This window comes from Callorhinus ursinus, unplaced genomic scaffold (assembly GCF_003265705.2).
Source record: "Callorhinus ursinus isolate GAN/ISIS: 27379988/994484 unplaced genomic scaffold, GSC_fseal_2.0 scaffold33, whole genome shotgun sequence".
Taxonomy (NCBI): Eukaryota; Metazoa; Chordata; class Mammalia; order Carnivora; family Otariidae; genus Callorhinus; species Callorhinus ursinus.
Genome location: NW_027397095.1, coordinates 4,296,233 through 4,309,158, shown reverse-complemented (window position 1 = coordinate 4,309,158; position 12,926 = coordinate 4,296,233).

The window sequence follows — 12,926 nt, the reverse complement described above, 5'->3', positions numbered from 1 at the left end:
AGTCGCTTAACCAACTGAGCCACCCAGGCGCCCACTTTAAAAAGTTTTTTAAAGTTTTTAACTTTAATTTCAGGATAGTTAACATATAGTGTTATATTAGTTTCGGGTGTACAATATAGTGATTCAGTAATTCTATACATTACTCATTACTCATACGATGAGTGTACTCTTACTCCTCGTCACCCAGTCCACCCATCCACCCACCGCCCCTCTGGTAACCGTCAGTGTGTTCTCTAGAGTTAAGAGTCTGTTCCTTGGTTTGTCTCTTTCTTTGTTTTTTCCTTGGTTCATTTGTTTAGTTTCTTAAATTCCACATATGAGTGGAATTGTATGGTGTTTGTGTTTCTCTGACTTATTTTGCTTGGCACTATACTCTCTAGCTCCATCCATGTTGTTGCAAATGGCAAGATTTCACTCTTTTTTATGGCTGAATAATATTCCATTGTGTAGATATACTTTTTAAGACTACCCCACTAGTCAGATACCCTACTCATTCCTGAATAGCAAAAAGGAAGTCATTTTTTTCACAATGGTATAGACTGAAAGGTAGTTTCTTAAAGGGTTTATATATATATATATATATATATATTTTAAAGATTTGTTTATTTGAGAGAGCGAGAATGAGAGAGAGAGAGTACGAGAGGGGGGAGGGTCAGAGGGAGAAGCAGTCTCCTCGCCGAGCAGGGAGCCCGATGCGGGACTCGATCCCGGGACTCTGGGATCATGACCTGAGCCGAAGGCAGCCGCCCAACCAACTGAGCCACCCAGGGCTTATATATATTGGAAATTGGCATTCTATTCACCTCAGCTTAAATGTTATTCCTTTGGGGAAACCTTACATTGATTTTCTCTCTACCAATCTAAATTTCTTCATTATAATTCTTATACCACATATTTATAACTACATACTATTATTTGTGCGATGATTTAATATCAATATCTCCCATTAGTCTGGAAACTCCATAAAAATAGGGATTCTGTTGATTTTGTTTACTGCTGTGTTCTCCATGCCTAGCACATATACTCAGTAAATATTTGTTAAATGAAAAAATGAATTTATCTGTATCCAAAGAACTGATAAAATGCCTAAAACATGGCAAAGATTAAATACTGTGGGATTTAAATGGAATGAAATTAAGTTTTGAATTACTAGATAAGGATGGAATGATAAAGAATAGGTTATTAAGGATAAATAGAGGTGCTTGGGGAGGGAGATGCACTTAATCTTTTGTTTATTGTTGTTACTGTTATTTTATATAATAAAGTAGTCTCCATCCCCAGTGTGGAGCCTAATGCAGGGCTTGAACTCATGACGCTGAGATCAAGACCTTAGCTGAGATCAAGAGTTGGATACTTAACCCACTGAGCCAGCCAGGTGCCCTGATATACCTAATCTTTTAAGTTGATTATCTGTTCATTCATTAAACAAATATCCCTGCCTCATTGAGCTTACTGTGTACAGAAGGAAGATATAACAAAAAGATTAATGAGTAAAATATATAGTTTACTGGATGGTGATAAGTCATTTATAGAAAAATAAAGCAGGGGAGGTCACATACCGAGAAAGCCAAATTTAAGTCTATAGGGGGTGAGAAAAGGAGCCATTCTAGGGTTAAAGCAAATGCAAAGGCTCTGAGGTGAGAGTCTATGTGGAGTCTAATGATTCAAGCAAGAAGTGATGGTGGCTTGGATGAGGGTAGCAGCAGTGGAGGCTGTGAGAAGTGGTGGAAATTCATATATTTTGGAGAAGAGCGAATGACCCGCTAGGGCATAGGATGTGGGTTGTAAGAGAGAAAGTGAGCAGTGGTAAGGATTACTCCAAGGCCCAAGTCTCTAGAAGGGCAGGATTGCCATAGAGATGGAGAAGGCTCTGGAAGGCACAGGTTGTTTTTGTTTTTGGTCAGGAAAGTACTAATTTTGTTTTGTACATGTTAATTTTGTTGTGCCTACTAGATTTTAATACACATGTAGAGTAGGCAGTGAGACGTGGAAGTGTGGAGTTCAGGGGAGAGGCATGGGCCAGGGATGTACATTTGGAAATCATCAGCATATAGATGGTGCTTAAAGCCATGATAAAGAGATCCCAAGGGAGTGTCAGTAGCAAGAGAAGAGGTCCAAGAACTGAGCCTGGGCCAGTCCAGCATAAAACAGTTTGGGGAGGACATCGCAGAGGACACTGGTGATGACTAAAAATCAGTCTGAAGTATTAAAAAGCCCAATATTTTAATGATAGAAACAGAGTAAAGGGGCAGGAGGGGCCAATTATTTTCAATACAAAATTTGAAGAAAAAGAGTTTGAAGCTGATGATATCTTTATCCAAATTACCAAAGCTTTAAAGACTGATGCCTTTATAGTAGCCATAATCATGGGTAGGTAATTCAAATTAAAGAATTTGACTTTTTTTTTTTTAATTTTAGGTGTATTATCCTATCCTATTCTTAGTCATGGATTAATACAGTATCCCCTCAGGTAACCAATATGATGAATAGAGTATTTTGATTGAACACTAAGGACTGACCCATTTCTATAGTGAAATAGGCTACTACAGTAAGGGTGCCTCAGAGAGTAAATAAGGGTCTGACTCTTACCACAGAACATTTGAAGGGGATTATTATACATGTATGAAGAATTCAGTGTTTCACAAAAATATTCACCATAGAGTTCCCTTAAGTAATAGCTTCCCATTGTATATATGAATTGCAATTTTTGATTGAAAAATAACTTTTTAGGGGCGTAACAGTATGAAATAGACCCACCAGTGTCTTTTGAAGGTAGATTGATAAGGGAAATCTTTCAGAGTCAGTGAGTACAAGGAAACAGTCTCTAAAGGGACTAAGGACTTTGCATGAAAACCTTTTTATCGGGGCGCCTGGGTGGCTCAGTCGGTTAAGCATCTGCTTTGATTCAGGTCATGATCCCAGGGGCCTGGGATCGAGCCCCGCATCAGGCTCCCTGCTCAGCGGGAAGCCTGCTTCTCCCTCTCCCACTCCCCCTGCTTGTGTTCCCTCTCGCTGTGTCTCTCTCTGTCAAATAATAAAATCTTAAAAAAAAAAAACCTTTTTGTCAAAAAACAAAATAAGACAAACTCTTTGGACTGTCAGCTCAATTTATGTGTAAACTTAAAACTGTTCTAAAAAACAAAGTCTATTGGGGCACCTGGGTGGCTCAGTCAGTTGAGCGTCTGCCTTCGGCTCGGGTCATGATCTCAGGGTCCTGGGATCAAGCTCCACATCAGGCTCCACTTTGGGCTCCCTGCTCAGCGGAGAGTCTGCTTCTCTCTCTGCTCCAACCCCCACTGCTTGTGCTCTCTCTCTCAAATAAATAAAGTCTTTAAAAAATCAATAAAAAACAAAGTCTATTAATTTTTCAAAAATGCCAAAATGAAAAGGTGTAACAAAGATGGGCAGGCACCACTGATGTGGTAGAGAAATAATGATTTTCCCAGGTAAAAAGCCCAGCATATCAAAAAGAAAGCCAGACAGGGCGCCTGGGTGGCTCAGTTGGTTAAGCGACTGCCTTCGGCTCAGGTCATGATCCTGGAGTCCCGGGATCGAGTCCCGCATCGGGCTCCCCGCTCAGTGGGGAGTCTGCTTCTCCCTCTGACCCTCTTCCCTCTCGTGCTCTCTATCTCTCATTCTCTCTCTCTCAAATAAATAAACAAAATTTAAAAAAAAAAAAAAAAGAAAGCCAGACAGTAACAGGAGTTGGTGAGGATGTGAAGAAATTGAAACTTGTACATTGCAGGAGAGGTTGTAAAATGATGTAGCCCTTTTGGAACACAGTTGGGCACATTCTCAAAAGTTAGACGTAGGATTACCATTAGGCCCAGTAGTTCTGTACCCAAAAGAATTGAAAACAGGGACTCAGATACTTGTACATCAATGTTCATTGCAGCATTATTCATAATAACGAAAAGATGGAAACAACCCAAATATCTATCAACTGATGAATGGATAAACAAATTGTGGTATATCCATACAATGGCATATTCAGCTGTAAAGAGGTATGAGGGGCTGACATGTTGCTACAACATGGATGAACTTTGAAAACATGTTAAATGCAAGAAGTAGACACAAAAGTCCACCTGTTGTTATGATCCCAGTTTTATTTATTTTTAAAGATTTTATTTATTTGAGAGAATGAGAGAGCCCAACCAGGGAGGGGGGCACATGGGGAGGAGCAGAGGGAGAGGGAGAAGCAGACTCCCCGCTGAGCAGGGAGCCCAGTTCAGGGCTCAATCCCAGGACCCCGGGATCATGACCTGAGCCAAAGACACGCTTAGTCAACTGAGCCACCCAGGTGCTCCTGTATGATCCCAGTTTTATTTTTTTATTTTTTATTTTTAAAGATTTTATTTATTTATTTGACAGAGAGCGACACGGCGAAAGAGGGAACACAAGCAGGGGGAGTGGGAGAGGGAGAAGCAGGCTTTCCGCCGAGCAGGGAGCCCGATGCGGGGCTCGATCACAGGACCCTGGGATCATGACCTGAGCCGAAGGCAGACGCTTAACAACTGAGCCACCCAGGTGCCCCCTGATCCCAGTTTTAAATAGAATGTCCAGAATAGGCAAATTCATAAAGATAGAAAGTAAATTAGTGGTTGCCTAGGGCTGGGGGAAATGGGGAGGACCACTAATGGGTATAAGGTTTCATTTTGGGATGAAAATTGTCTAAGATTAGATTATGGTTGATGGTTGCACAATTCTAAATATACTAAGAAACATTGAATTATGTACTTTGAATAGGTGATCTTTATGGTATGTAAATTACATCTGAATAAAACTTTTTAAAAACCCAGCATGTGGTTTGGCTTGATTAGGATGGCCAGTGAGGAATTTCCATGAAGCTGATGGTAACAAAATGAAGATTGATTCATATTAACTCCAGAGGATCACATCTTCCTTTAGAATGACCAAAACCATCTTGTTACCAGCAACCTTTAGACCAAACAACTTACATTTCTGACCAGGAAACCCCAGGTTTGAAGGGATGAAATGATGACCGAAATCTGTAGGCTATAAGATGAAAAAACTGTCACTGTTTTTTTTCTTTCTTTTGAGAGGCTAGAGCATGAGACAACTCAGATGATAATAGCTAATACTTATATGGCCTTTATTATATGTCAGATACTGTTCTAAGCGTATTGTGTTTATAAAACTGTTTACATTCTTTCAACCACTCTAGGAGGTAGATACTATTCTTATTTTTAGATGAGAAACTGAGGCACAGAAAGGTAGAATACTTTATTCCTAGGAAATGACAGACCCAGGATTCTAACCCAGGCAGTCTGGTTCATGAGCCCATGCTTATAATCACTATGCTAGAGGTGTACCGACTCAGCCTTGTCCAGGGTCACTTAAAGTTTATGGCAGGTGAGCAGTAAAGAATACTGATTTTATTAATTCCCCTATCTTTATAGAACCCTGGGAGAAAGGAGGTCAATAGTTGTGGTGGGTCACTCTTTGACACTTCACTGTAACACTGGCTTTAAATTATTTTCCAGGCGACCTGGAACTGCAAATATGTAATTTCCCTCTTATTCTCCACTTTCTACTGCTTCCCTCTCTTTTCTCTGTTGGCCTTCTCCACAACCTCCTTCCTCACGAGCCCACCCCTTCTTTCTCCAGTCTAAGTGAGCACAGTTCACCATACACACAGGGACTTGTTTTTGTTGCATGTTGTTATATTTATTGAAGAACTAGGAATTATCGATACAGAAGCCACTAGTTTGAAATGGAATAACTTGGACATGGGGCTAGGCTTCTCACCCTCTTTCCTCCAGCGCAAACAAGTGTGTTGTTAGGCTTATAAACAGATTTATGGGAGGAATGATTAAACTACTAAGAACCTGATTATAAATACTTATTTTCTATTTACTAAAGCATGTCACCTGAGGGGTAATATTTTTGCTAGCCCAGCCCAGTCAGAATATTGCATGTAAGTTAAAGTCATAAAATTGCTTTTTTTAATAAAGATTTTATTTATTTATTCATGAGAGAGAGAGAGAGAGAGAGAGAGAGAGAGAGAGGCAGAGGGAGAAGGAGGCTCCCAAGGAGCAGGGAGCCTGATGCGGGATTCAATCCCAGGACTCTGGGATCATGACCTGAGCTGAAGGCAGACGTTTAACCATCTGAGTCACCCAGGCACCCCATAAAATTGCTTTTTAAAAAACAAATATCTTCGGGGCACCTGGGTGGCCAGTCGTTAAGTGTCTGCCTTCGGCTCAGGTCATGGTCCCGGGGTCCTGGGATCGAGCCCCGCATCGGGCTCCCTGCTCAGTGGAGAGCCTGCTTCTCCCTCTCCCACTCCCCCTGCTTGTGTTCCCTCTCTTGCTGTGTGTATCTCTCTGTCAAATAAATAAATTCTTAAAAAACAAACAAACAAACAAAAAACCCACAAATATCTTCTCATAGTAGCTACTCTGTATTAATTCCTGAGATTTCACTAGAGGATGTTTTTCTCTCTAATAACTTTCTCAGCATCAGAATTCAGTTGTATTTTGGGCTGTGCCTAACTCACTATAAACACTCTATGCATTCTTGTCTTTCCTGTTTATTTAGCAAATTAGAAAAACAATTTAATGCATAATTGCTTAACATTACTAAGAGATGGGCGCCTGGGTGGCTCAGTCAGTTAAGTGTCTACCTTTGGCTCAGGTCATGATCCCAGGGTCCTGGGACCGAGCCCCGCATCGGGCTCCCTGCTCAGTGGCGAGCCTGCTTCTCCCTCTCCCTCTGCCGCTCCCCCCTGCTTGTCCTCTCTCTCTCTCAAATAAATAAAAATAAAACCTTAAACAAAAGATTACTAAGGGACCTGGTAATCTTAAAGTGGTGGTTGGAATTTTGGATTATGAATCTTTTCCACACTTGAAATAACCTCATAGCCATTTGGCTATAATTTCTTGGTTTAGTTTTCTTTCTTTCTTTTTTTTTTTTTGAGAGAGCATGCCAGCAAGGGAGGTGGGGGGCAGAGGGAGAAGGAGAGAGAGAATGTGAAGCAGGCTCCACACCCAGCGCAGAGCCCGACACGAGGCTCGATCTCATGACCTGAGCCAGAATGAAGAGTCGGATGCTCAATTGTCTGAGCCACCCAGGTGCCCCTAGTTGTCTTACTTTTTAAGCCACTTCTGAGATGACATGACACCAGTTTGCTTTTCTATAGAAAGTGCTTTAGTATTTGTTGAATGGCTCGGTGGGCAAATCTGCAAAAATATTATGAGTGGTAAAAGCACAATGAACAGCTTTATAAGACAGTGTGGCATTTTTTTTTAAAGATTTTATTTATTTATTTGAGAGAGAGAGAATGACAGATAGAGAGCACGAGAGGGAAGAGGGTCAGAGGGAGAAGCAGACTCCCTGCTGAGCAGGGAGCCCGATGCGGGACTCGATCCCAGGACTCCAGGATCATGGCCTGAGCCGAAGGCAGTCGCTTAACCAACTGAGCCACCCAGGCTCCCGACAATGTGGTATTTTATTGGGCCAACGACTGTTATCTCAGCATGTTTATCAGCTTTTTAGTGCTTTAATGTCAACACAACCGAGACAGAACTGGAACTGATACGGATTTATTATAGTAAATAGGAAATATGATTCAATCATGGGATTTTTGGGCAACATACACCAAATAAAAATAAACCTAAACAAATAAAGAGACCTTCCTCAGGCTCTTGGTCTTACATGACTTTAGTCCCCTCCTGTGTGCTGGAGCAAATGGATCCTGCCTGCCCTATTGTGTGGAAGGCATTTTAAAGAACCAGGAACTGCTTTATCATTAAAACAGACTCTGAGGCCCTTGACAGCTGCATTGGTTGTTTCTAGGACTCCTCATGAGAGGGCTCTTTGAGCCCAGTGGCTGATTATGGTCCAACAGCTTGTAAATCCAGTGAACATATGGCTGGGTAGTAGCATGTTAAGCTCATGCACTTTAGCCTGCATGGTTGATCCATTAGGTGGAGCACACCTTTCTCTTTCAGCAACTCAGCAAAACTATGGCCTCAAGACCTCATGTGCATCACGACCGGCCTCCTGGCTCCATGTGATTATGTGTTCATATTCTCATGCCTATTTAGCATTTTATGGTGTTGCACAAAGCAACTAACTCAGAAAATTTGAAGAGTGAAAACACACTGAAATTGATACCTGAATATTACACAGTGCCATATTGATGATGCAGTTGTAAGAGGTGTTCTTAAACTGCGGTGTCCCGTTAATCCAGATTTCTAAATCTGCAGATTAACTCTAGCGGTAGGGTGTATCAATAGGCTTCCTTTTGTAAACAAATAAACAAACAACAACAACAAACAACTGGTTAAACCCTTGGCATGGTTTATGCCTTCAGAAGCCATGTACTTTTATTTCTTTGAGATATTCATATCAGTGTGGTCTTTTCATTTATGGCTTGCTCTTGACTTCTCTTAACAAATATCTTAGGCAAATGTTACACTTTACAAAATGCCAGCAAAAATATGAATCAAAATTCTTATATATGTTTAATGCTTCTTGACCTGGTAATACTTCTTTGTAGAATTTATCCTAAGGAATTAAACAGATGTGTCAAAGATTTGTACACAAAGATATTTATAGTGGTATTATAACAGTGAGATATGGGAAATAACAAATGTACAACTATAGGGAAATGGTTAGAATATTATATACTCATATGTTGAAATAACATGCAACCATTACCAGTCATGGTTTTTAAAATTTTATTTATTTATTTATTTTAGAGAGAGCAAGCGAGCACAGGGAGGGGCAGAGGGAGAGAGAAACTCCAGCAGACTCCTCTCTGAGCTCAGAGAGGGACATGGGGCTCAATCTCAAGACTCTGAGAGCACCACCTGAGCCGAAACCAGGAGTTGGATGCTTAACCAACTGCACCACCCAGGGGTCCCACAAGTCATGTTTTTGAAGAAAAGTTAATTACATAGGAAAATATGCACAGTATAATGTTAAGTGAAGAAAACACATGGAGAATAACAGTGATCATCTCTGCATGGTACAATTACAGGGACCTTTATGATTTTCTGTATTTTTAAAAATTTCTGAAATGAACAAAGATTATTTTTATAATCAGAAAAGAATAATGAACCTCATATATACATCATTATATATTTCTGAAAGAAATCCCAGCAAAGCTGGGGCAATTTTAGCACCTAGCTCTCAAAAAATGTTTGTGGAGTAAGTAGATAAATAGATGGACAGATGAATGAATGAATAACAGTTGACACTTGTAGGTACCATTATCAAGTTTATATGACTGCAGAAATAAAAAATGATTTGTTAATTAAAAGGAGAAGATTCCAGACCAGCCAGCAGTTTGAAGGATGGCATGGGAGGTACTGAAGGAGTCACAAAATGAGTGGCTGATGGCAGCGAAGGAGTTGTGGTCTGGCCTTGGGTCCATTGCTGCTCTTGTTGCCCAGCTATCAACACCATGTTTCTTCTTGTTCTCTGTGTGTCCTTGAAATATATCTTGTGCTTGCTATTTTCATTGGTCTCTATTCAGTTTGGCCACTGATTGAGCAAGTGTGAATGAAATCAAAGTCACAAGTTCATTTTCCATTTGAATCAGTAAATGCTTTTCCTTATGGGGAGAAGATACCCCAAGGCTAACTCTGACTGGCCAACTCTCAGAGTTTTAGACTTATTAGACAAGCAGGAGAGTTTGGTAGATCAGGGCAACCTGCCTTTAACACTTGTGAGACCACTCAAAATGCCCCCAGACAGAGGGTTTGTGTGTTCTTATGTTCTTGAGAGTAGTCCTCTGAAACAGGTGTGCTATGCATAATGTTAGCTACCCAAAGAAGTAGTAGAAAACTTAGTCATGTCACATTTTTTATAACAAACTCACAAGCTCTTTATGGTAAATATAAATGGAACCGATTGACCTACATTCTGTCCTACAGGGTCGTAATATCTTTTGGCCATTTTGATCAAATTGCTGAACAGGATCTGGCTTCTTTGCAAGTCCACCAGGAGACAGCATCGGATGTATGAATGAAATCTAAAAGTTTCCTCTCCAGTGCATTCCCTTACCTGTGCTGGAGCCTACATCAAAGAGCCATTAGACTTTTGCATAGCATTCTGTATCTCTGCTCTTGGTGGCTTATTAGATACCGTGTCCATAATTGTAGTTACTCTTAAACCCAAGTGTACCTTGTTTGTATCTGCTGTCTCTTGATCCTGCTAAGCTATTAGATTTACTGTTTGTCTTTTTCAACCCGAGTCCTCTCTCATCACTCATTTTCAAAAACATTCAGGGGTTGAGGAATTCACAGTTTGGAGCCTAATTGTCCTTGTCCTGGAGGCCATAATATCTACAGATATGACAGACTCCCTAAATTGGTCAGCTGAATATTTTATTCTTCAGGATTTTTAAGGATGAGGAAGAGAACATTTTCTGAGTACTAACCATCTGCTGTAGTTTACTAGGCATTTTCCCATACATTATCTGAGCTAATCTTCTCTATAATCATATAAGGTAGGCATTATTACCCCAGTGTTACAAATGAGGAAACTGTAGCTTTGACAGTTTAAACAAATGAATCATAATTTGAACACTGGTCTATCGGACTTCAAAGCCTGTGATTTTTCTACTCAACATACTGCCTCCCAGGGATAGCAAGGTTTCTTACACTTAACCTAACAACACAGCAGTCACTTAGCTTCCCCTCAGCTCCTGCCTTTCTCCTGTAACTGACTAATTTCCATTCCACTTTGCTGGTGTTACCTTGGCAGGATCAGTCCTTTGCAGCAAGGCCAGGAAATTAAGCTTTGAACCACCAATAAAGAGGGCATGGATTTGAGCCAGCTTCCCATCTTGTCCCCAAACCCAGTTACTGTTTGTGTTTTACATAGTTCCCAGTAACTCCTAACCCAGTCCAAGAGGGTGCCTTATTGGTAGCATAAGTGGTACTTGCTGGGCGCTCAGCACTTCAAAGCACATTGGGTTCCATCATCCACTTGAAAGCCAAAAAGTTCTTCAGTTGTAGGAACATAAAGCCTGCTGCGGTGAAGGCACACGCAGTCCTCCTCTGGGCCAGAGTGGCAAGCAAAGCAACTGCAAAAAAAAAAAAGTCTACCAAAGGAGGGTTGATGTGTATTAGAATAGATCAGTGAGCAACAGACCATTTGTGCTGAAGGAAGAGGGTGAAAATAGAGAGAAGGGAATTTTCCAGAGTATGGAAATGGAAAGGGATGATCATTAACCTCCAAACAACTGAGGGAAGCCAGCGGGGCATTAATCTAAGACTGAAGGGGAATTAAAACCCAAGTGCAAAACATCATGGTGTGGTGCCATCCTGTGGAGAGGAGGATGGCCAGATTCCCTCCTGGTTCCGAACATTATAGTTTCAGATTTGAATCAAAAATTTCATGGGCCTCTTGGCATTAGCCCTTACACATGGGATTCACATGCATCCTCAGGCCATCAGTTTAGACATGTCAAGGGGTTAACCTTCCAAGGTTGTTTTGACACCAAATCCCAGACACATTTAATCCATTCTGTATTGGTTTCTTCTTGCCTTCTTTGGTCGTCCACTCAGCAGCTTTCTAGGGAGATAATCTAGTTGAGGGCCTTAAGAGGCAAACTTTCCTGCAATCCACTGTGGAGCCCAGGAGATTGAGGAAGGGATTACAGGGAAGCTCAGGAAGATTGAGCATATTTCCCGGGTTTCTTCCCCACTCAGTTCTTGAATTTCTGCTGCCAGGGGTGCCCTGAGGGAGCCTGGCCACAATTCCTGGCTGCCAACAGCCATTTTCTGTACCCACCGAAAGCAGGAGGAGACACCGCTTCCTCAGCTGGTCTCCTGGGACATGTCAGAGGCATCCTCTTATGCCACTGAGTTTCTTAGGAAAATGCGGATTTAAGAAGGTCAAGCTCAAAGGGAAAAAGTGGGTCCAGTGTGGAGAGCTTGGCAGTGCCTTTCTTGGTACCTACCCCTTTTCCCTCTTCTTTCCCTTTCCAGTGTCTCAGAATTGGTGGTTCAGCATTGTTATCAGCAAGTAGCTACACGTGACATAAGAAGCCAACTGAGGGGATAAGGGCACCACAGAGTTAGTTAGAAAAGTGGTGGATTGGGAGGGGTAGTAGCAGAAATAACCACAAGATTCGCTATTTCCAAAGAAACAGTGTTTTGAACACCATGAAATGTAAAAGAAGACAAGCTGTAGAATCTAATTCAGGTCCCTACATTTTAGGCAAACTCACTGCCTAAAACGTCTGATTTACATCAGGGAGGGCAGGACTCCTTACTTTATTATAGCCAGTCACTAGTCAACAGTTACAAGGAACCACCTCATTTCTCTAGTACTGTGCTGTCCAATATAGTAGCTACTTAGCCGTATGTGGCTACTAAGCATTAGAAATCAGGCTAGTTTGGATGGAGACGTTCTGTAAAGGTAAAATACACACCCGATTCAGAGATTTAGCATGAAAAACACAGTGCAGTAATTTTTATATCGATTACATATTGACAGAATGTTTTAGATATGTTGGATTAAATGAAACAGTAACATAAATTTTGCCTGGCTCTTTTTCTTTACCTTTTTAATGTGGTTACTAGAACATTTAAAATTATATGTGACTTGCGTGATATTTCTGTCGGATAGTGCTGCTGTAGGGCATTCAAAAATAGGATTTGATTTTTTATGATCATTTCAGTAGTACATTTCCTTAGGTAAGTATACCTGTACAGGAGAAACAGACTCATTGCAAAAGAAAGATAGGGAGGAACGGAGCTTTGCAGAGAAGGAAATGGATTATAGAAGAAAGTCAGCACCCTACCTCAGTTCCTCTCAGTCTGAGGTGAGGGGTGGTCAGCTGCCTGAAGCAAGGACTCTCATTCCCCTAGCTCCATCTGATTTCCTAGTTGGGGCCCAGAGAGGGGAGGGAGAAGACACTTTGAAACGTCTCTGCCCTTACCGTC